This window comes from Canis lupus, chromosome 5, assembly GCF_048164855.1.
Source record: "Canis lupus baileyi chromosome 5, mCanLup2.hap1, whole genome shotgun sequence".
NCBI classification, from domain to species: Eukaryota; Metazoa; Chordata; class Mammalia; order Carnivora; family Canidae; genus Canis; species Canis lupus.
The window spans coordinates 44,154,803-44,180,020 of NC_132842.1; the positions used below are offsets into that span (position 1 = coordinate 44,154,803).

The following is a 25,218-nucleotide window of genomic DNA, read 5'->3' on the forward strand; positions in this document are numbered from 1 at the left end:
CAATTGCAACTGGATTGACAGAGGCTGATGCAGGGAGAGCAAACATGGTCCCAGAAGTCAGAGATAGGAAGGTCCACGAGAGTGTACTGATTCTCCTTCAAGAATCAGCAGAAATCTAGGGCCGGGTGTAGGTTCTTCACAGATGTAGAACTGGTGAATTTACACAGACAACTGATACCATGGGAGTACCAGTTCACATCTGAAATATTGGCAGCTCAAGTGAGGGCAGAAACATTGCTAGGTTCTAGAATAGTTTTCAGGTACTGCAGGGAGAAGAACCAGTTTGTCAGAAATAACCCAACTTGAAGCTTTATCAAAGGCAATCTAAAGATTCATCTTCTTATTTAAAATTCACACAATATTTTAAGTGACTGATGATTTATTTCTCAGTCTAGTCAGGACCGTGACAATCATTCTTTGAATACAGTTAAAACTGGTCAGTGTGGGATGTGACAGAGACCCAGAAATAAATGGCTTATAGCTATATTCAGCTAGTGGCCCTAGAACTGTCACTTCCATAAGCAGGGAGAAGCCAACCATTCCAGGTCATGATCTGTAATAAAAACAAGATGGTTATAGAACTCCAGATGACATGAAAGTAATAAAATCACAGAGAATTACTGAATCCCCATATGAAATGAGGACCAAATGTTAAGCATAATTATCTAGTTATGATTATTATACCTTAGGATTCTCATATAAACATCCAGTTTGTTCTCAATAAAAATTTGGTGAAACCTGGCTTGTATTCCTTTGGACACACCAGTCTGTTCTTGTTTCATGCTGATGTGCTCTGGCTCACTGCTTTCTTGTATTCAAGACAAAAATATTATTACTGCTTGGAAAATGTTCCTTATCTTTTGCCTGTGCACTTTCCGTGAGAGGCAGGACAGAGTGGCCCCTGGATGCCTGCCCAAGGTTGCAGCTGGGAGTCTCACTAAGATCTGTACCGAGTGCTGCCCCCCAGGGGCTCCCTGCTGCATAGCCTTGCAGCCCTCTGGAGTGTGCTGACCCACTCTAGGCCAACCGGTTGCCTCCATGGCTCCCAGGGGTTCAAATAGTTCAGAGAGCAGAATAAAAGAAAATCCATTACTAATACCAAATTTTGCTATCTTTTTCTACCCTGATGCTTCCATGGTGGGGTGGGGGGGGGGTGTGTGTCTCTCAATTTCCCCTCATGGTCCCAATCATCTTGTCTAACTTTTTCCATTAAGACAGATTCTGGCCTGACAGGTTCCAGACACAATTAGTCAGTGGTTGACTCTCATTCAAATAATATTTTTAAAAAAATCAGATGGGCATTGTGTTCTTTGAAGGTGAACTTGATAGGCATTAAATCTCAAAGGAAATCCTGCGGCATGAAGCCTAGGGTCCTCAGCGGGTCTCTCCCTGACTGCTGGGCAGTGCTTGCCTATCACAGCCAGCACAAGATGAAGGAACATTCTACCAAGCTTGTACCCTTGCCTTAGTGGCTTTGGATTTGCAACCTGTTCAGGATCCAGTGTTTTATAACGAAATGCCACAGAAAAGGAGCATAATTACTGCTCAAGAAGCAAACTGGCAGGGCCCCAGAATTTAAAGGAGTTCAGAAAGTATCCCAGAAATCACAGAAACATAGTGATTAGCAACAAGTATAAAGGCCCCCAAGCAGTTCTAACAATTGAGAAAGGGATATTTACGGAATACAATCAGAGTCCCAAAATTCCAAGGAAAAAATACAACCTTACGCTAAACATCTTTATCTAAATAAACCTTTCATATCTTTAAGTGAGTCCTTTCTGGACTTTGGAATATAGATTTGAAATTTGCATGCCACAGCAAATCACCCAAGCCAAACTGGCTTTCTGGGAAATATAAAGTTTTTCTAGTTATTGTCAATAGCCTCCAGCCATTTAGAAGGGTGGAAGACTGGGGGAGCTTATATGTTCTTTTCCCCACAGTCGTGCTACCAGGAGTTGTAATTTAATGAAAACAAGTTTTAGACATTATTCTGACAACACCTAGATGGGCTCAAAAATACTCTGAAGCCTGCTGTGTAGCTGAGAAGTCCCACCCTTTACCCTCGGGCCCTCTCTTACCTGGGCCTTCTATTTAGCCTTTCCCATAAAAAGGCTTAACTGAATTTGAGGCAAGCATATTCTGATGGCAGGTTTGGCCAGCTTTGTGCTGTGTCAGGCACAAGGTGCTCTGGGAAGGGGAGGAATGCAGGGCCAATTCAGAGGTCTAGACCTCAAGTCTGAACCATTTGTATTCATTCACATAAGGGCGGTGGTTACTTCATGACGCTACTATCCAACCACCCTTTTTGAATACTTTTTTCACCAATTAAAAACTATTTTAAACATCCCTTATGCTAATTGGTAAGCCTTCGAGCATAGGTTTGCCTAATTATATTTACAATGCTAAGTGACCATCTTAGAAGATGTGCGTTTTAGCTAGGGTACTTCGTCTGTTGGTTAACCACTTCCACAGGGTAGCTCCCTGATAGGTTCTATAAAGGCTGGCTAACTGCACTTGGAGGATAGGCTAGAGTTAACCTGTAAGTACGACTACCTCACCATGTTCATATTGAAATATTTTATTTATTTTTTATTTTTTATTTATTTTTTTTTAAAAAGATTGTATTTATTCATGAAAGACAGAGAGAGAGAGAGAGAGAGAGAGAGAGAGAGGCAGAGACACAGGCAGAGGGAGAAGCAGGCTCCACGCAGGGAGCCCAACGTGGGACTCAATCCCAGGTCTCCAGGATCACACCCTGGGCTGAAGGCGGCGCTAAATCACTGAGCCACCTGGGCTGCCCTGAATATTTTAAAATAAAATGCCACACAGACAGTAGAACACGTGAGAATAGTAACAGGGCAACGGACAGTAGGCTAGAATTGGAAGCAAGAGAAACATTCTTGACTAGCTGACTCTCTCCTTTGTTTTTAAGAGCATGAATCTGTTTCAGTAGATGATGAGTCTCATGTAAGCACAGGGTTTTCTTTGCTGAAGTTTGATTTATTTGATAAGAAATAGACCTTAATTGGCCTGAATTTTTTTTATTTTGAAGATGAGAATTCCACTGGCCCAGCACTATTCAGAATAAATCAGATAACTGTATTTAGAGCTTTCAGAAATTTAGAAAGAGAATGTGAGACAAAGGTCACGGAAATGAGTCTGTTCTAACCAATTGGGCATCACTACTCTCCCCTGTTGCTTCTGAAAAGCAATTTTTAAAAACTCTAGTAGAAAGACATCTCAAGATGAAGTAGCAAGTTTCAACTGTGTTATCAAAATTCCACTGATAAATAGAAAAATGTTACTAGTGAATCCTGGTTGAAAGGTAACACTTTGCCAGTATTTTAAGACATTTACCTTAATCTGTAAAACTAGTGTTCTTGCTGCCTCAAATCCTTTGTATGGTAATTCAAATCCTTATGGAACATGGAATATAAATGAAAAACACACATGGTCACATGCACACACACATTCTTGTAACTGTCACTGATATGCTATTTTAATATAAGGTCTAAGATGAAAATCAGGCAATGAAAGTTCTACAATAATTTCACATTAAACCATGATAGTTTTGAAATTATGTACCATCAAGTGCCAAGTACCTGAAATTTGAGATGAAATCTCTTCTACCAGAACACAATTCAATGAATCTTTCCCAATTTGAGTCCTTTTTGGAACAAAGTGGGGTGGAAATAGATACTATGAAAACTATAAAATAATAGTAAATAGATCAATGCCTCAGGCTTAGGAAATAGCTCAGCCAACCTATAAACACTTTGTCTTGCTCGGCTTTCTTTCAGCAGCTTTGATCTCCTAGATGCTGTATGGCTTCTGAAAAGTGGCGGAAATAAATGAAAATGCAATACAAAAGGTACCAAAGACAAGAACAGTGATTGTGTCTTTGATTTCACTGAATTAAGACACTAGTATGCTCTGGCATTAATCTACCTGCTGGTGCTGGGATAACCTTTTCAAGCATCAGAGTTTCTAATTTTTAAATTTTTTTCTTAAGATTTATTTATTCATTTGAGAGAGAGGGAGAGTGCAGCACACACAAGCAGGAGGGACAGAATGAGAGAAAGAAGCCTAAGCAGACTCTGTGCTGAATTCAGAGTCCAATGTGGGGCTTGATCCCACACCCTGAGATCATAGCCTGAGCCAAAACCAAGAGTTGGATGCTCAACTGCCTAAGCCACCCAGACACCCCTTGCATCACAGTTTTTAAAGAAACAAAACCTCTGTAACCAGAGGGGCAAGATATCCACAGATCATGTGCAGGGCCTGCCTACATGGAGGTCTGTGTGGAGTAAACTTTATTGCCTGAATGATATGATTTCTATCATATCAGCCCCCAGAAAACCCCTGTCTTCAGAATATCTTCCTCTGTTATGGTTGCTTGAGCTTCTACCATGAAAGATTTTATTTGTTGGATAAAATAGTGATTTTCTAACCCCTTTACATTGTCAACCCTCTTCCTTTCCATAAAATTGTATTCAGAGGGCTCATAAATAAAACATAAAAGCAGAGATGCTGTAGTTGAAGTAGAAGACCTTTTGAATCATGCCTACTCACTTTCTGAGACACATCTGCAGACTGCTACAGCTCACTGAAGCTCATTTGCAAAAGCGCTGGGTTAAGACAAAGTTTCCAACTGATGTGCACAGAAGGATTCTACAAGTCGAGAAATATTGATCCCTTTGAGCCCTCTGTGGCCTATTGCCTCTCTCTTTCATGTATTACAGTGTATGGAAAGCTTTGCTCTATGTGCCAGACATGAAAATAGGTTGGGGAGAACTAAGCTAGAACAGTGTGCTCTGATGGAGGTTGTCATACTAAATACTACTGGTTATTAATCCTTTAAGTGTGAACTCCCCCCGCCCACTCCCCCCCCAGTTCTCAAAGTAAAGGAAATCTTGGTAGGGAAAATAAGGGAAATATGGGTCATAAACCACACTCTTAGGAAGGAAAGAATTGAGTGGGAGGCCATAGGAGAAGACCAGAAACAAGAATCAGGATAGCCTGAAAGCCAAAGGTATGACATAAAGACATGAGAAAAGGACACTCTGAGGAATGAAGAGGGCTCTGAATGAAAGCCCTGCTCTCCCTCCTGTCAAGGATCTGCCCTGCTCCGGGTCTGTGGGATCATGTACACACACACATATTTTACTTCTAAGAGAGATTTTTCACATTGGAAGCACTCATTTGGGAGACCCGTAGAAGTGACTTATTCACCTGGAGGAAGGCAGACTGGAGTTTCGAAAGGGTCGATGAGTAATTTCCAGTGGAGACCCGTCACAGAAGAAGACAGGCCCTGACAACCTCCAACTGACGAAACAAAGCTGCTTCCCACCTCCTCCCTCCCCAGCATCCTGTCCTCTTCCTCTGTTTCTCAACCTCTTTTCCCATCGTTGTGACTCACAAGTGTCAGCCACTGGAGCGGCTCCCCATTTCCCAGCCCTCAGAGATCTCATTGTGAGCCGTTTCTTCTCATCCCCATCCACTTAATGTTGGGCAGTGATCCAGACACGATCCCCTTTTCCAAAGGCGCCCCCTGAGGTGCAGCTTCCTGGCAGGCACCTTCCACAGGCAAAAATGATTTGCCTCTGAGGACTGATGCGCCAGACGGACAATCTGAGGTTTATGGTTTTCCAGCAAGGGGTTTCACAAAGCCTTGCCAATTCCCCTTTTGCCATTGGCCAATTCCCTTTCACTGGCTCTCCCTGCCTGTCATCTGCTTTGTCAGCCAAATCCCTTTTCATTTTTCTCAGCTTCATCTTGGACTCAGGCCTAGGAAGGCCTGTCAAGAAGATTCCTGACGTATGAAGTTTTATGACTCTTCCACCACCGTCCTGAGAGGCACCATTTGTTCATCACCTCCAAATGTTTCAGGGGAGTGCATTCTCACGTCCTCCGTAGAGCATGTTTGACCAAAACACCAAATGAATAATAGCACACGTATTATTTTCAAACAAGAATTGAAATCCAAACATGTAACAAAACGATGGAAGTAGAATCCTCGAGAGATTTGGGGGAAGGGAGAAACAAGTGGAGGAAATACTAAAATAGGGAACGTCCTTGTAAAAAACTGAAAATCTTTAGGGAGAAAAAAAATTATACCAGAAATGCCGCAGTTGTTTTCGATTCAGGATGCCTTGATTCTTGTCTGAGTCCACTCATCATCCAAGCCCTTCTTCTGCCTGCTCTGGGCCTGTCCCAAACTAACTTGCCCTTTTCTTACCAAATTGCTCGTGATTTCTCAGCACAATCTCTCCGTCTTAGCAAAGTATACTGCTCGCCGTTGTTCACACACAACTTGCTATATCCATCCGAGATGCTTGCCAAATGCAGTTCTCTTCCCATGGAATGGGCCTGGGGCCTATTTGGTCTTTGTTTAATTGAACATTTATTGAGGTTTATAGGTGCCAAGCATGTTACATGTGTTATCTCATTTAATTTTCATAACAACTCTATGAGATAGGCATCATTAGTGTCCCATTTGAAAATAAGAATACATGGGAAATGAGCTGAGGAAATTTAAGCCAAAGGCTTGAGGACTGAGTGACAGAAGCAGCCCTCTAACTCAGGTGTGTGTGACCTCAGAGCCCCAGCTCAGAGCTATGGCATTCTCACCATCTCCTCCTTTGCTGATTGAGTTTAATGTTTAATGAGTTTAAGTTTAAACTATTTTGCAATTTGGGGACAGAAATGATCGCCACCCAGTTTGCCTTGGAAAATACAACTCTCAAGCCCACTGCCATTCGGATCAGCAGGAAAACCAATCTCTTTTCTTAGCTGAGCCCCTCATGCAGAACAAACACCTTTCCAGCTGCTTCTATGGAAGCTGGAGGCAGCTGAATGAAGCCCAGTGAGCTGTGGGTCTGCAGAGTCTTCCCTGAACACAGCCAAGAGTGCTTCCTGGTGGTGGCGTGGCTGGGCTCTGCTGCCCATCCCCCATAATTCAATGCAGTCTTCTTCAGAGATCAGCTGCAACAGTTCTTCAGGTGGAAAAGAAGATAATTCCTCATCCCCACCCTTTGGTGCTACTCTCGGTCAAGAGGTTTCCACACCAACCCTGGCCTGACTTGAAGTTTGAAACTGGCTCAGATTCACTCCCAGTCATGTCCTGAGGCTCCAGTCTGCCCCATGGAGAACAGGTTCCTCCGCTGCTCTCCTTTCAACCAGCTGGCTCATGGCAGGACCCAGCCCCTCCCTCTCATCTCTTTTTTTTTTTTTTTTTTTAATTTATTTTTTATTGGTGTTCAATTTACTAACATACAGAATAACCCCCAGTGCCCGTCACCCATTCACTCCCACCCCCCGCCCTCCTCCCCTTCTACCACCCCTAGTTCGTTTCCCAGAGTTAGCAGTCTTTACGTTCTGTCTCCCTTTCCCATATTTCCCACACATTTCTTCTTCCTTCCCTTATATTCCCTTTCACTATTATTTATATTCCCCAAATGAATGAGAACATATAATGTTTGTCCTTCTCCGACTGACTTACTTCACTCAGCATAATACCCTCCAGTTCCATCCACGTTGAAGCAAATGGTGGGTATTTGTCATTTCTAATAGCTGAGTAATATTCCATTGTATACATAAACCACATCTTCTTTATCCATTCATCTTTCGATGGACACCGAGGCTCCTTCCACAGTTTGGCTATTGTGGCCATTGCTGCTATAAACATCGGGGTGCAGGTGTCCCGGCGTTTCATTGCATCTGTATCTTTGGGGTAAATCCCCAACAGTGCAATTGCTGGGTCGTAGGGCAGGTCTATTTTTAACTGTTTGAGGAACCTCCACACAGTTTTCCAGAGTGGCTGCACCAGTTCACATTCCCACCAACAGTGTAAGAGGGTTCCCTTTTCACCACATCCTCTCCACCATTTGTTGTTTCCTGCCTTGTTAATTTTCCCCATTCTCACTGGTGTCCTCCCTCTCATCTCATTCTTCCCTCAAAGTAGTTTTATTTCAGGGATTTCCTTTCCTTTCTTGTTTCCAAGTGGTGGCCATGCTCACCGACTGACCTTTAGTTCACCTCAAGAGATTTCAGTCACTTTGAATCATATGGAAGAGGGATTGGGGCTTTAGTTTCTTCCCCCACAGAAGATCCCTGGACTTCTCAGGCAAATTTGCTTCCACCACTCTCACTTCACAACGATCTTTTTTAAAAAATCAAACTTCACCTCACCCTGCTACAATCAAAACTCGATTCTCAGGGGGAACTACTTCAAACTGTTCCTTCACTTCTGCCACTTAGCTCTTACACTAATTTTGGCCCCACAAACAACTTGAAGTTTGTGAGGCCCTCCACGGCTGTTAGTAGTCCTCAGAGCCCAATAAACTGGTGTTCACTGACTAGGGCCCTGGAACAGTCGTTCTGTTCCTTTTGTCCCTTTTCCTTTTCTTAGCAATGTTGGGAGCAAGGATGAGTTTATTATTGGCAAGGCTGTTTGGACTCTTCAAAGAAGGTATGTCAAAGGCAGGATCCTGTGGGGGTAATTATTTTATTCTTAACCATCCTTTCGTATGTAATATTATAATGTAGCTGAGTCATATTTCTAACAATTTTATCTTCATCTGCATCCCCATAGGGAGCACAGACTAAAGACTCAGGATGAGCCTGGGAAGGTTCAGGGGCTTTAAAAGTTGCTGATTAGCATAGCATTTGGGAGAGATTCTCTTCCCCTCTTTGCTTTTCTTTTCATCTGATCCCAGTTGGCCTCAGAAGGCCAGCCAGCTCCCAGCCTCCTGGCCCAGCTGTTGCCCCCATTTGGATAAATAGGGGCATTGTATAGGGGAGGGGTATATACTATTTCTCTCTTACCTCTGCATCCATCCTGCCTGATTACCATATCCACCGGTGGTAGGCTTTGCATTGCCAAGGCTAGAATGTATCCAGATGTACTTTCCCCTTTGGTTATACTATGTTTTGAAAACAATGAACTGTCAGGAGAAAGCACAGGTAATAAAAATTACTTATTTTTTAACTAACTTCTGTTGCCAGGAACTTTACATACAGGGTCTTATTTATAATCCTTATAAAAACACTGCAAAGGAGATTTTATTCCATTTCTCTAGGAAATTAAGGATGAGCAAGGATGTCTAGCATAGGCTGCAGCAAATTTTTCTAGATATGTATCCTGAAGCAAGGGAAATGAAACCAAAAATACTGAGACCACATCAAAATGAAAAGCTTCTGCAGAGTGAAGGAAACAATCAACAAAACTGAAAGGCAACCTACTGAATGGAAGAAGATATTTGCAAATGGCATAACCAATAAAGGGTTAGTATCCAAAGTATATAAAAAATTGATACAATTCAACATTCAAATAATCCAATTAAAAATGAGCAGAAGACATGAACAGACATTTCTCCAAAGAAGACATACAAATGACAAACAGACACATGAAAGATGCTTAACATCATTCATCATCAGGGAAATGCAAATGAAAATCACAATGAGATATCACCTCATACCTTTCAGAATGGCTAAAATAAAAAACCACAGAAACAGCAAGTGTTGGTGAGGATGTGGAGAAAAAGGAATCTTTGTACACTGTTGGTGAAAATGCAAACTGGTACAGCCACTCTGGAAAACAGCATGGAGATTCCTCAAAAAGTTAAAATAGAACTACCCTACGATCCAGTAACTGCACTTATGGATAGTTACCCAAAGAATACAAAAACATGAACTCAAAGGGATACATCCACCACTATGTGTATAGCAGCATTATTTACAATAGCCAAATTATGGAAACAGCCCCAGTGTCCAAAGATAGATGAATGGATAAAGAAGATGTGGTACATATACAATGGAATATTATTCAGCCATAAAAAGAATGAAATCTTGCCATTTCCAACGGCATGGATGGAGCTAGAGAGTAAAATGCTAAGTGAAACAAGCCAGAGAAAGACAAATACCATGTGATTTCACTTATATGTAGAATTTAAGAAATAAAAGAGCAAAGGAAAATAAAAAGAGACAAACAGACTTTTAAAACTCTTTCTTAAGATACAGACTCTTAACTACAGAGAACCAAGTGACAGTCACCAGAGGGGAGGTGGGTGGCGAGATGGGGGAAATAGGTGATGGGGATGAAAGAGGGCACTAGTCATGATAACCCTGGGTGATGTATGAAATTGTTGAATCACTATACTGTACACCTAAAACTAATGTAACACTGTAGGTTAACTATACTGGAATTAAAAACAAAAAAAATTTTTAATAAATTTTTTTTTAAAGATAAATAAGGAGCACCTAGTAAAGACCTTAGCTAGCTAGCTAGCTAGCAAATAGTGTAGCAGGAATTAGAATCTGAAGTCCCACAGTCTTCCCACTGCTTGACTCTCCCTAGTAGGTGGGAGCCTCTCATCTGAGCTATGGCCTTCCCTTGGGAGAGTTCACTGAGTCAAAATCAGGCTAGACTTCTTAGTGGACTGTTTTTCAATCATAAAATATAAAAGAGAGTAAACCTAAGTATTATATAATATTACAATGTCACTTCAGTGGATGACTAATTTTAAAACAAAATGAAACATTTCCCAGTGTCATTAATTCAACTCAATTTCTCTAAGTAGGATAATGTCTCATAGTTTAATAGCTTCTGAATTTCCCACTCACTTGCAGATTTTCAATTTGGAATCTCCTCCAGTTTCTCTTCATCACTAGAATGTTCTGCAGCTTTGGTATCACCATCACACTGTCCGCATCTCTACAGTTCTTCTAAGGTGGTTAATCTCCTAAGTGGAATATTTTCAGGATTAAATAAGTAACTAGATTCAAAGTATTTAGATTGAAAGATCTCAGTTAATTGTAAGTATTATTATTAATAATGTTTTCAGCTGTCCTAGAAAAAGAGATGCATCTATGACTCCCTTCTAGGACTGCTGTTCAGTTGGCAGAAGACAATCCACATAGCCCCTTGAGCTATCCACTCAAGGGGTTATGTGGAACTGAGGACAGTTGCACAGTCCCGTTTTGGGGCAGAAGACAGAATTAGTGTGGACAACTGGGCACTCCTTGTCACTATAATGAGATAGGATTCGAAGGAGAAGGAGACTCTTTTGATCCATCCCTAACTTTATAATACAAGTTATCACCTTGTTATAATAAAAAAGGATCAAAATACTGTCTTTCTAGAGAGGAGGAGCATTTTTAATTTCAGTAGCATGGTTCCAACCATGGAAAGAAAACTGTATCTTATATTGGAAGAAAATAAATAAAAATATTAGTAGTATTTATATCTGGATCGTAAAACTACTGCAAATAGTTTTATTTAGTTTTGGGGGGCACTTCTCTACAGTTTCCAAAATTTTTGATGAATATACTTGCACAATGAAAGAGTTTTAAAAATAAATTTATGGGAATTATATAAATTAATACCCAAGGTTCCTTCCAGCTTGTCTATTCTCTGTGAACATTTATTTTTATGACAGTGTTAGGTTCCCCCATCATTTTCTGTTGGATACACTAATGAGATGCCAAACTTAATGCTTGTCTTGGTAAGCCTAGTTTCAGGAGCAAAATATCATTCTTTACTTCTCTTCTGACATTATGCCTCTGGCTGAGACTAAAGTAGGAGAAACTGGGCAAATTCTAGGAAAAACAATAGAGTTTATTATAAATAAAAGCCAAAAGAAGCACAATAGTACTCAGCTCTAGTCCAGGAAACCTAACATTATTTGTTTGGGTTGAAGCTACACAAGTGAGTCAATCTAACATCATCCCAATTTGTAACCTTTTGCTCAAACATTTAATCCTTCCTAAAAACAAACTGCATTCTATTAAATGTCTCTATCTAATATTTTAAGGACATGTCAGCCTGCAGAACTCTTCCAAATCCTAGTAAGACAAACTGAAGTTTTTGATTGAATAATGAGCTCAAAAGACATCAGAACCTTCAGGATCAAATGAGAAGCTAATGTAAGACTTTAAAACAATGATCCCAGGATGCCTGGGTGGCTCAGCAGTTGAGCATCTGCCTTTGGCTCAGGTATGATCCTGGTTCCACAACTGAGTGCCACATCAGGCTCCCTGCTTCTCCTGCCTGTGTCTCTGCCTCTCTGTGTCTCTCATGAATAAATAAAATCTTAAATAAATACATACATACATACATACAACAATGATCCCTTCTCATTACATTTAGGTTTTTTTTTCTACACTTAATCTAGAATGTTTCTGTTTAGAAAACATACCCAGAGGGCAGCCCCGGTGGCGCAGCGGTTTAGCACCGCCTGCAGCCCGTGGCGTGATCCTGGAGACCGGGATCGAGTCCCACATCAGGCTCCCTGCATGGGACCTGCTTCTCCCTCTGCCTGTGTCTCTGCCTCTCTCTCTTGCTCTGTGTCTCTCATGAATAAATAAAAAATCAAATCCTAAAAAAAAAAAAAAAAAAAGAAAACATACCCAGAAATGCTCAGAATCAGTGACTGATTAAAAAATGCTTCTCTAGAGGAGCAAGTTCATTATTTACCCAAATCATTACTAAATGATAAACAAGTGAGGTGAGAGTAGTTACCATGAGTCATAGTGCCACCTCAGGAATAATTATAGGTAACATTTCTGTAGTGTAGACACTAGTCTAAGCACTTTACACATAATTAAATCATCTGGTCTTTGCAACAACCTTGTGAGAAAAGACTTTGTTGCCTTCCTGTTACAGGGGAAGAAAAGGAGACCCAGAGAGATTGAGGAAGCTGTTCAATGTCACAAAATCATCAAGTGGTAGAACTAGGATTTGAACCTTAGGCAGGCTGGCTCTAGAGTCTGTGTTCTTAACTACTAGGTTATGTTGCCTCGACTTGATTGTCAAAGATGGAAAAGGGGATATCTGGACTACTGGACAGTGCCAGGGCTCTGACACATCCCCAGCAGCTACCACCACCGCCACCACCAGCAACAGTCCTAAATACTGTATACATATCCATGTCCTAATTGCTGAACTATGAATGTTACTCTGTTTGGAAAAAAAAGGTCTTTGCAAATGGAATTAAATGAGGGATCTTGAGATGAGGAGAGCACCCTGGATTAGAGAGTAGAGTCTAAATTCAATAACAAGTATCCTTCTAAGAGAAAGGCAGAGGAAGATTTGAGACAAGGAGAACACAAAGAGACCTGAAAGAGGGAACACAGCCATGCAGGTAGAGGTTGGAGCAAAGTGGCCTCAAGTAAAGAAATGGTGACAACCACCAGAAGCTGAAAGCAGCAAAGAACAGATTTCCCCTAAAGCTCCCCAGGGGAGGAGAGGTCCTGCTGGATTTCAGACTTCTAGCCTTCAGAGCTGTGAGAGAAGAAGTTTGTTATTTTAAACCACTCATTTTGTGGTAATTTATTACTGCGGCCTCCAGAAATGAATACAAATATATAGTGCTTTCCAGCTTTCAAAGTGCTTTGGTATATGTGATCTCATTTAATCCACATGCCCCTACACTTCATAATGGTTGAGTTTGGTGAGCCAGCTCCACCAGCAAATGACTGTAGGACCTCGTGCAAGTCACCAGCCTCTGTCCTCTATCCCTTTATTTGTAAAATGGGGCTAATAACAATGCCTACCCTGTGCCCTTCACAAGGTGTTACAACGATCAAAAGGAAAGAACTCATGTGATTGTACTTTCTATACTGAGAAGTTCCCTTTGACTCGGAGCTATTTTTACTTAAGAAGTCTTCATGTGACAGCTCAATCACTGCCTGGATAAGGATGTGGGCGCTGTGAACATATACCTGCTGGGCATGGGCATGCTACTGCCACTTCGTTCTCCAAGACCATCAGCAGTTTGAATCCTCTCAAGGCAGGGAAGGGAGAGAATGGAAATCATGGGGAAACTAGGACAGGGCCAGAAATGCAGCAAGACAGAGTTCAGTCATTGCGTGAGCTGAAGATTAGCGTCATAAGGCTGGCTGGCTTCTCAAGAGACATTTGCTGTAAGAGCAGAAAGGCAGAGACCCTGTTCCCCCAAAGCCCATGCTCTCTGCATGATCAGAAGCCAGGGGCTACCACAGAAGGTGTGAGTGGAGGTTCATTTTCCTGCTGATCTTTCATTTCTGAGCCTTTGGGTGATGATGGCTCTGAAAGGTGGTAATTAGTACCAATCGGGGTGATGTTTTTGTGAAGCTGACACCTCTCCATTAGGAAATGGGCTACAGCCAGGGGACCAGCCACTCAAGCAGGGCACAAAAAGCTAAATGATCAATGTGTGGCCAAACCCTGCACAATTAAGTGTCTTCCCCCAACCATGCTCTACTGCACAATGGAAACCCTTGCAAGGATGGAAAATGGGAGCTATAAGGTTGAATGGCACCCTAAGCCTTGGAATAGAAATATAAACAATGACAAGGAAGAAGAAACACAATGGGGGAGAGAATAGGAATGGGGGCAGGGCAACTCGGTGTGCTTGTATGGGAACAGAATAAGCCCAGATGGGAGAGAAGAGCATGTAAATCAAAGGCACTACTCTAAATTCAGTACAAAGCAAATTCATGATTTTTAATAAATTCTGTCACTTGCATTATGTCAAACTTCTTGCCTCTGTTTCTTCCACTCTTTATTCAGTCTCTGCAGGTACCTAGAATTCTACTTAAACTTGGCATCATTAAGGAACAAAAACTTCACTCAGGTTATTACAGTATCTTCTAACTTTCTCCTCTTTTCTCTTTAGCTCCAACCAAACCTTCCTCCATACCTCCATACTTCCATACCTTTTTTAAAAGACAAATTTCAATGCGTAACTTTCCTGCCTAAAATCATCACTGGCTTGCTATTGCTAGTGCATACTTAAATAAAATCTAAGATCCTCAGTACAACCCACCATATGTTCCAGTCGCTGCTGACCTCCCCAAGGCCAACCTTGTGCAGCACTCCCTGTCACTTTGTCTTGTCCTTTGCACTTTTCTTTTCTGGCTCAGGGTCTTCAAATAGGTTATTTTTTTGTACATATAGGAATATGTCTGTGTGTCTATGTATATTTATGCATATGTAATGGAAACAGACAACCAAATGTAATATGTATCTAACCAAGTGAGATATATTCTCTTTGCCTAGGGAGCTCTTTCTCTTGCCCTGCGCATGACCAACACCCACTTCCTGTTCTTCCAACACACAGTAAGATCTTCCCAGACCCCTCCTCCTCTATTTTAATCATGTTCTCTCTGTTACTCTGTCTTGAAATAACATTATTCTTTCTCCTTTTCACCACAAGTGTGAGATATATATATATATATATGAAATATAAGTGTTCCATATACATTTTTTATATATAAATGCATATGATTTCTGTTTGCCTTTTTGCTCTCCCACTAAATTGTTAGCTCAAAGAGGTAGGGACATATATACTTTGTTCCCAGCAATAAAGCCAGATACTTTACCCCAACTGCTGATATTCTAAGATTCAGTTAGTCAGAAATAAGGGCAGAGACAGGGTTGGGACTGGCAGTTTTTCAAAGTTCATCAGGTAATTCTAGTGTGCAGCTAAGGTGGGGACTGTTTACCCATCCTTTTAAGAAGGAAGGAACTGAAGCCCAGAGAGGTCATGTGACTTGTCCAAGGTCTTTTGGCTGCTATTAGCAGTGGAACTGAGGACTCAGTGGAGTGCTTTGTCTCTCTCTCTCTCTCTCTTTTTTTTAAGATTTTATTTATTTATTCATTAGAGACACAGAGCGAGAGAGAGAAAGGCAGAGACACAGGCAGAGGGAGAAGCAGGCTCCATGCAGGGAGCCTGACGTGGGACTCGATCCGGGGTCTCCAGGATCACGCCCTGGGCGGAAGGCAGTGCTAAACTGCAGAGCTACCTGGGCTGCCTGCTTTGTCTCTTTATACACTATAATGTTCCTTCACCTAACTTGGAGAAGCTTTCTGAAAGAGAAGAGAAAGATTCTTTCTTTCTTTTCTTTCTTTCTTTCTTTCTTTCTTTCTTTCTTTCTTTCTTTCTTTCTTTCTTTTTTTCTTTTCTTTCTTTCTTTTTCTTTCTTTCTTTCTTTCTTCTTTCTTTCTTTCTTTCTTTCTTTCTTTCTTTCTTTCTTTCTTTCTTTCTTCTTTCTTTCTTTCTTTCTTTCTCTTTCTTTCTTTTCTTCTTCTTCTTCTTCTTCTTCTTCTTCTTCTTCTTCTTCTTCTTCTTCTTCTTCTTCTTCTTCTATTCTTGTAAAGTAACTTTTGTACCTTTTTCCTTGAATTTCTCTGGTTTTAGCACTTAAAAAAAGGAGAAATCATGCTTCACGCACCATTGTGAAGGTTAAATAAGCTAGTATTTGTAAAGCACTGAGCACAAAGCCTGGCGAGTTTTAAGAGATCAATTACTGTTAGCTTTTAAAGTGTTATAGGAATCTTTGGGAAAAGGCATGCAAGGTAGAAATACCTTTTCTTCCTTCCTTCTTCTTTGCTTTGTTCTTTTTTCTTCATACAGGTGTAAAGAATAGAGATGTTTCAGGAGGTCTACCAATTGCTAGAGCAATAAAATACATTTTTTTTTTTTAAAACCAGCACTCATTACTGCCTGTTAGCTTTAAATGCCCCCCAGACGTCTCTAGGTAGTATAATTTCACCCTGCCAAGTGAAAGCATTTCAAGGTGCTCAATCATTAAACAGCTACTTAAAACAACTCTTTCAGGGCTTCTCCTTCCCTTGGGCATCCATGCTTGTTACTCTGTCAAAGTGCCTATTTCCTGGAATTAGGCTTCAGCTGACTGCCTAGATGTTGGTATGCCAGACTAATTATTTTTCCAAGACAGCACTGGAATCCTTGGGATACCAATTGAATTTGCTCCATATGGTAGCCCTGAGAATCACAAAATGATGGTTATGTGGAACTTAGTCTCCTGCTATTTACTTACTAGTTTATTTTCTGCATGGGCCAACCAAAAGATGAATGTGGGGGGCAACTCCAAACATGGTAACTGGAGTGTTCACTTAGTCTTATCTTACCAGCACTGGCTTTGTGTCCTTAGCAAATCCATATTAGAAATGATGGTTCATTTGTAGGATCATGTACTAAGGCAGAAATGTAGCAAAATTAGAGAATTTTTCAGAATGGGACTTTTGAGGATTACCTCATCCAACCCCCTTGAGAATATTATTCATTTAATATTACATTAATGCAACATTTTGCAATCTACCAAGAAATCCCTCTACAATTATCATTGCCCATCAAACGGTGACAAGAAGATTTCGGAAAGCTGCAGATTTTGATATGGTAGGGCAGTGGGTAGGTGAGGGAAAGGGGGATAAATCTTGTGTGGTGACAATCCAGGGAGCCAATCAGCAAGGAAGGGACAGTCTAGGGCAACTGGCAATCAATAAAACTTTATATCTACAAAGCTATAAAAAAGAACTACTTTTATATATAATAGGGATGAATATCAAAATAATTATATAGAGACAAAGAAGTCAGGCAAAAAGACTACATACTGTATTCCATTTACATACAGTTCTCCATATCTAAGAGTAAAAATTAAAAGTAAAAATTAATCTTTTGTGATAGGAAGCAGATCAGAAGTTGCTTGTGACTGGAGGACCACCATTCATCTGTTTCCTCTAGTAAGTGACTTGGCATCACCCTTGAACCCCAAGCAATCAACTCAGTTACAGGTCCCATAGATTCCACCTTTTTTTTTTCTTTAAGATTTTATGTATTTATTTGAGAGAGAGAGAGAGAGAGAGAGAGAGAATGAGTAGGGGGGAAGGCAGAGGGAAAAGGAGAAGCAGGCTCCCCAGTGAGCAGAAAGCCTGACATGGGGTTTGATCCCAGGACCCTGGGATCATGACCTGAGCTGAAGGCAGACATTTAATGGATTGAGCCACCCAGGCGCCCCCAGATTCCACCTTTTAGAGTTATTCATAATCACTCTTTCCTTGCTATTCTCGTGGTCCCTCTCTTAGGCTAAATCTTCAAACATCTTATCTATTTTTAGTAGTCTCCAACTGATCTCTTTATCTCTGTTTCCTGCCTGTTCTAATCTATCCTCTGTACTTTTATCAGAGTAACTATTAAATGTTTTCTCTTTTTATATTGAAAACATAAAATATGAAACATTTAAAAAATGATTTTAAAACATGAAATTATAAACACCTATGAGTCTATCACTCAGAATTAAGAACTGTTCACATTTTGGAATTTCTACTTGGTATATTATTTAAAAAGAAAACTTACTATGAAAACATGTTTGTTTTTCCCCCTATCTTCTACCCCACTGATGCTTTCCCGTTTTTAACACTGTCATATATCTGTATGGATCTATTTAGTCATGTCTTTATATTCTTACTAAATATCTGTATTCTTATGTTAAAAATTAAATAAATGGTACCCGCAACTTGCTTTATTACAAGTCTTTGAGATCTATGTGTTTTGATATAAAGAGGAAATGGACCATATATTGTTATATAATATCCTATCATATTAACAAATCACACTTTATCCATTATCTTATTGGTAGGGCATTAATGTTTCTTTCCTTTTTTTTTTTTGCTATTAACAGCAATTCCTAATAAACATCATTGTCTATGTCTCTGTAGTGAGATGAATGATATTCCCAAATATTTGTTCATGTCCTAATCCCTTGAATCTGTGAACATTACATTATATGGCAAAATATGTGTTTAAGTTAATGACTTGAGAGGAAGCTCTTATCCTGGATTATCCAGGTGGGCTCTAAATTCAATTATATGTATCCTTGTAACAGAGAGGCAGAGGGAAATTCAACAGCACACATAGAGGTGAGGGTGATGTGAAGACAGAGCAGAAAGAGACATAAACACACACAGCCACAAGCCAAGGAAGAGCAACAGCCACCAGAACCTGGAAGAGGCAAGGAAGAAATTCTCCCCGGGCCTCTGAAGGGAGCACAATGCTGCCTCCACCTTGATTTCCAAATTCTGGCCTCCAGAACTGTGAGAGAACAAATTTCCGTTATTTTAAGTCATCAAGTTTGTGGTAATTTGTTATAGCTGCTATGGGAAACTAATAATGTACTATGCATAATCATTTTCTAGCATTTACACTTAGGAGTCGTAGAATATGTATATTTTATACCTTATTTAGGAGTTTGGAGAGGATTCTAATTTATATTCTCCACAGCAATACATAATATTTTCCATTTCCCACATCCTTGCCAGTTGCTGATATTGTTGGAGTTCAAAATCTTGGTTATTACAAAAGCTATAAAAGAGTATTTCATTATTATTTCATTTGCACCTCCCTGATTACTTGTGAGGTTGAGAAAATGTTTGTATGATTCTTGGTCACTTGAATTTCCACCTCAGTGAGTTTCCTATTCATAATCTTCATACACGTTCATTGGTTTGTTTATATTTTTCTTATTATTTCAGTAGTCCTTTACATTTCTGAATACTAATCCTCAGTCTCTTACCGATAGTTCAAATATTTTCCATAAGTCCTTGTATCTCTTAACAATGATATATTCTGAAGGAGAGGAGCTTTACAATTTAAAGATTTAGCAGATTTGTTCTTTATGAGTCATATTTTTTGTGTCTTGCCTAAGAAATCTTTCTCTACTTTCAAGTCAAAGGCTTTCCTATCCATTTTTTTTTTACATTTGTCTTAAAGTTTAGTTTTCCACATTTGATGTTCAACCTAATAGGAACCCATTTTTAAGAATAGTTTAAGCAGTAATATAATTTCATTTTTTTCCTTTATAAAAGTCACTTACACCATTTTCCCACTGGTTTGTAATACTACCTTGATCACATAAAAATCACATAACCTGTCATTTCTGGGTCTCTAGTGTCCCAACCTGCAGATCTATATGCCTATATCAATGCCAGTGTCACTGTTGAATTCCTAAGGGCTCAGGAAGGAGCTGCATATGACCTCCAGAATAGAGATGCATCTGCCTGAGTCAAGAGAACACAGGAAGGATGTAAGCTCTAAAGGAACTCATGATAAGTTCCCATGGAGAGAGATCCATTTTGAGCATCTACTGAACCCAAAAGTGCAATGTTACCTGGTAAACTAAGAATTGCCTTCTTCTTTTACTTCTCTCTCTCACATCCTTTTCAATCCTGGCTGGGTCAGAAAGAAGAGCTAGTAAATGGGGGAGCAAGTGGGGACGCAGAGAGAACTGAATCAATCACACCCATATTGCCAGAGGCAGGCAACCATTAACTAGGTCTTAGCACAGTGAGTGGGGAGAAGTCCTACCTCTCAATGAATCTGAAAGCCCCTGTACTGGACTGGACATTCTAGAAATATGCAGGCAATGAAATCATGATTTCAGACCTTATGTCCTTTGTAGGCAGGTGAAAATTATCCCATTAAATAAATTGGAAGGGTCATTGGTAGGGAAAAATAAAGTTGTATCCAATCACCTCTCCTAAGTCATGCAGTCAACCCCTTAGTTACATGTTATTCTCATCTCCATCCACTCCTTAAACCTCTCTTCATTCAGTTGTTGAGTCACTACAGTTCCTCAAATCAACCCACTGGTTGATGCCTCCAGAATTTTGCACATGCTGGTCTCCCAGCCTATAATGTCCTCTGTCCCTCCTCCTTCTTCTCTACCTGGGTAATTCCTAGTTATCTTTCACAACATTGTCTCTCCAACATCACCTTCTCTGAGATACATTCCTCTAACCTCCTCTTTCCCAGCCATATTTAGATGCATACTCCTATATAAAACCTCATCACATTATAGTTGTTGAAATTATGATATATTGTTGATTTCATGTATGCCTCCCCACCCCCAAATATGTCTTATAATATCCTTTATGCTTAGCATAATGCCTCCAACATAGTAGGCAGTCAGTAAACAACTGCCAATGGCACGTGGTAAGAGTAAAGAATAGATTAAGAGCCCACACCCAAGATTCTTTTGGGAAATCCCCAAGCTTTTGGAGAAGAGTAAAAGACCTCTGGAAGGTATACAGCAGGCAGGAATTAGAAGAAATTAAACTGGTAGCAGAAAACAGGAGAAGGTAGATCTATTCATAGACAACATGGGCATAGCATGCTTAGAAGGATCATCTTTGAAATCTGAAGGATTTTTCCTCCCGTGTGGACCTTGAAATTACCCCCCCTTTTTTTTCAGGTTCCCTGGAAGTTTGAGTTGGAGAGGGAAGTATGGAAAAAGCTAGCATTCATAGGCATTATCAAGATTTTTGTTCAGTTGAACTTGAGTATTGTGAGATGAAACGATGTGGATACCAAAAAGATATATTCCCAAGGTTCCTAGAGAGACACTCAAGTGAACATAATTAAATGAAAGGAAATTGAAATAAATGTGTAGGATGTGTCTGGCACTGTTCTTGGCATACTACTTCACTCAAGAAAGAATTCTGAGGATCCTGAAGAAAACAACAAACATTTCTTTTTTTTTTTTTTAAGATTTTATTTATTTATTCATGAGAGACATACACACAGAGAGAGAGAGAGAGAGGCAGAGATACAGGCAGAGGGAGAAGTAGGCTCTATGCAGGGAACTTGACATGGGACTCGATCCCGGGTCTCCAGGATCCCACCCTGGGCTGAAGGCGGCGCTAAATCGCTAAGCCACCTGGGCTGCCCAATAACAAACATTTCTGATAGAAATTCTACATGAGGAAATCCCTTAGCTTAGAACATGGAAAGACAGACAAAAAGAGATATGAAAATCTGCATACATGCACACACACATTTGTATCAGCATTTCATCACTGCCTCTCATGAGTAAGTGCTACTTTCTTGACTCTTTTCCCTGTAAATGATCCTGCTCATGATGTTTATAATAAAATGCAGCAGTAATAAAATATGGTGAAAGATGAATGGATGTATTTAAAAAGTAGTTATACAAAAGACTGTTTATGTTGCGTGGCAGACCATTTTTCATACTAAAAGTGGCTAAATTTATCTACATAAATCATGATCATGTTCACTGCTTTTTCCTGTAAAGACTTACTGAAAATGGACTGACTTCTCTAAACTCTTCCAGATTTAACCTCTAGTCTTTGTATGTTGAGCACTGGATATCAACAGTTAGCTTATTGTTGGTCTTACCTGAAGGTGAACCACTTCTCTCTGGGGAAATCCTAATTCCTGAGAAGCCCACTAGCTGCAATTTTTTTTTTAACTCTTAGTATTCATTTTCAGCTTTGACATAAAACAGAATAGTGGATTTGGGAGCCAAAAGACCAGAAGTGAAGACTCTTAAGAGATTCTGTTTCTTCCTATTGTTATGGAATAAAAAGAGCGTCAGGACTGGCCTTTGCTCCTTTCTAGGCCTTCCTTTCTCAGGTTGAAGTCCAGTGAGGAGGAATTACTGTTTGTTTGCTTCTATACCATCAATCTCTCTCATCTTTTCACATCCCCACCCCTCTCCAGCTGACTACTGAAATCTGAAGACATTTGTCAGAGATTTTTCTTGCTTGTATTAAGGTTTTTGGTGGGGGAAATCAGAACAAATTTGTCATATATGTAAGTTTTATAATAATTGTCATCATCATCATCATCATCATCATCATGGATTCCAACATCTTCATAAATAAGAACATTATAATAGTCTCTATCTCTTATTGATCATTTACTACATTCTTGGAAATGTCTAAGAATGTTTCACAAATTATCTCATACAATATTCACCACTACTTCATGGAGTAGGTAATGATATTATTTTCATTTTATACATGAGGAAGTTCGAACTCAGAATTTTTAAATGACTTGCCCAACGTCTCAGAGAGTGAGAGTAGCAGAGCCAGGACTGAAATCAGGGCTCTCTGATTCCAAACTCATGTTCTTTACCACTGTACCATATGTATGCACACAGCACAAAGTACTCTTCATTGTTTATGGCTTTTTACTTTGGGAATTTTTTCCCAAAGATGTTGTTTTGGCAACATCTTAATCCCAGTCCTAACTTTATAGCCACCCAAAAGCATATACATATCCTACAAACTCATCTTAAGGTTGTTCTAAGCAAAATATAATTACAAATTATATTGTGGTAAGTAATTTTTTAAAAGTAGTTATTCAAAATAAAATATGCAGCAGTTCTCATGCTCTCTAAGGGTGACTTGTGGAAAGTTGATTCTTTATAATTTTAATTCTATATTTTCTGTTCCTCGGTTCCTTTTCTAAAAAGTCTTTTTAAGAAGGACTAAATCAGAGGGAAAAATTAATGTGATTTTAAGGGCAGATTGGTTTATGCTGATTTTTAATTTTATTCCATTTCCATATTTGAACATCACTTAGTAAGCAAAATAGTAGTAATATTTTTCTTGACAAGGCATAAATTATAAATTCCCATATTCCCTAAAAGAGACTTTACAGAAAGAAATTTCACTGATATGAAGTTAATTTGAATCCATTTACAAAAAAATTCATGAGGTTTGCATATATTTGACAAAAATGTACAGAACTTGTACAATGAGAACAATAAAACATTGCTGAATTAAAGTACAGAAGATCTAATTCAGTAGGAGAGATATACTATGTCTACGGATTAGAAAACATTGTTCAAAGGCACTATAGTGAAGAAAGAGGTTCAGAGTATGCCACTCCAAAATATGCCACTCTGGAATAAAGATTATTTTGAGCTAAATGCAATTAAGAAAAAGTAGACACAGGATGAGCTCTCTGCCCCCTTCCTATTGTGTGAAAGCAAAACATAAATTCCCATTGTGGAGGTGTCCTCCTCTCACTTCCTTACCAGGATGGGAGAACAACCTTATATTTTGAGATGAGATGCCACTAGAAGTCTACAACAAACAAAACTTACTAACTAGCCCTCATCATCCATTAGCTTCTCTCTATATTTACCTTCCCACAGTATGTCACCCCTAAATGCCTAAACTTCTTTTCCTGTCTTGTCACTTCTCTACAAATTTATTTTCTTTTGTTAAAATTCTATCTAAACCCCATGGTCTAACCACTCCTTCCATTTATTCATCACTAAGTTTCTCCCACATGTATATGCACTACTTGTTTGTTAATAAACTTGTTTGTTTTTCTGTTGTTAGTCTATCTTAGTCTTATCAGTTACTTTTCATGGTCACAGATGTGGAACCCAGAAGAGTAGAAGGAAAATTTTTTTTCTCTGCTATAGGGTCAAAAACCTATGGTCCATGGACCAAAGCTGCCTGCTTTTGTAAGCAGTTTTATTGGAACATGGCCATGCCTATTCATTTATCTATTGTATGGCTGTTTTTGCCCTCCCACCTTGCCAAATTTAAAATATTTACCATCTAACCCTTTAGAGAAAAAGTTTGCCAACTCCTGAATTGTAGATTTAGCATAATCTCAACTAAAATCCATCAGATATTTTTGGTATGTAAAAACTGAAAAGCTAATTCTAAAATTTGCATGGAAATGCAAAAGACCTAAATTGACAATCTTGAAAAAATGACAATATTAGAAGACTGACAGCAACTGATTTTAAAGTCAATTTGGACTGCTTAGGGCTCTGCCACCTGGCTGGCATTTTTCCTAAACTTTGGACCTCCTCTTTCTTGATTCTGACTTTTAAGGAAGTCTCTTCTTGAAAGGACCCATTTCCTTGATGGGTTTGTACAGGGAAAGAGATGATCTTCATTCCACAGCTTGTGTGACATATGCAGTTCTGATGAAAGGCTGAGTGTGTATGAAGGTAAAAGAAAACAACTTCACCTACTAAACTCAATGCGCTTCACGGCTGGTACACATGAGTGCCACTCCAAGGGAAAAGTCTTTCATGGAATGATTTCTGAGTCAAGCAGTCCCTTGACTTGAGTGTCTCCCACTCCGTGGGATTCTACTTTGACCTTTTCTGCTATAACCACTTATGAATCCACTATTTTTTTAAAGATTTTGTTTATTTATTTATGAGAGACACAGAGACAGAGACACAGGCAGGGGGAGGAGCAGGCTCCATGCAGGGAGCCTGATGTGGGACTCAATCCTGAGTCTCCAGGATCAGGCCCTGGGCTGAAGGCAGCGCTAAACCACTGAGCCACCCGGGCTGCCCTGAATCCACTATTTCTCCCTCTAGAGTTCAAGTGTGGGCAAAACCAAAATCCTCTTCTTTTTCTTATTCCTTTTACCTCATGCATCATCTAGGGTCCTCTACCCCTTAGCCTCAAAACAAGCCAGTTAAATAATGTTCTTATTTTTAATTGGCAAAAGACTTCTAAAAGCTATGAAAACCAAAAGCAGAATAATCAAGAAAATAATGAATCCCACAACTGTCCGATTTATAAAGCTTGGCTTGTCGGTCTGATAGGACTAAAATTATGTTTAGGATACTCAATTTTGGTTTGGTTTCATG

At 39.7% G+C, this 25,218-nt stretch overlaps 1 long non-coding RNA gene across 1 annotated transcript in view; it reads right to left on the reverse strand.

The window, feature by feature from the left end:
• Positions 1 to 378: 378 nt before the first annotated feature.
• Positions 379 to 25,218, reverse strand: part of LOC140633634 (uncharacterized) — a 424,514-nt gene continuing 399,674 nt past the window's right edge. The window contains exons 18-21 of the long non-coding RNA XR_012031206.1: positions 10,624 to 10,742; positions 8,827 to 8,945; positions 3,358 to 3,416; positions 379 to 553 (exon numbers count right to left, since the gene is read on the reverse strand). This is a non-coding gene — a long non-coding RNA (uncharacterized lncRNA). The remainder of the gene's footprint in view (positions 554 to 3,357; positions 3,417 to 8,826; positions 8,946 to 10,623; positions 10,743 to 25,218) is intronic.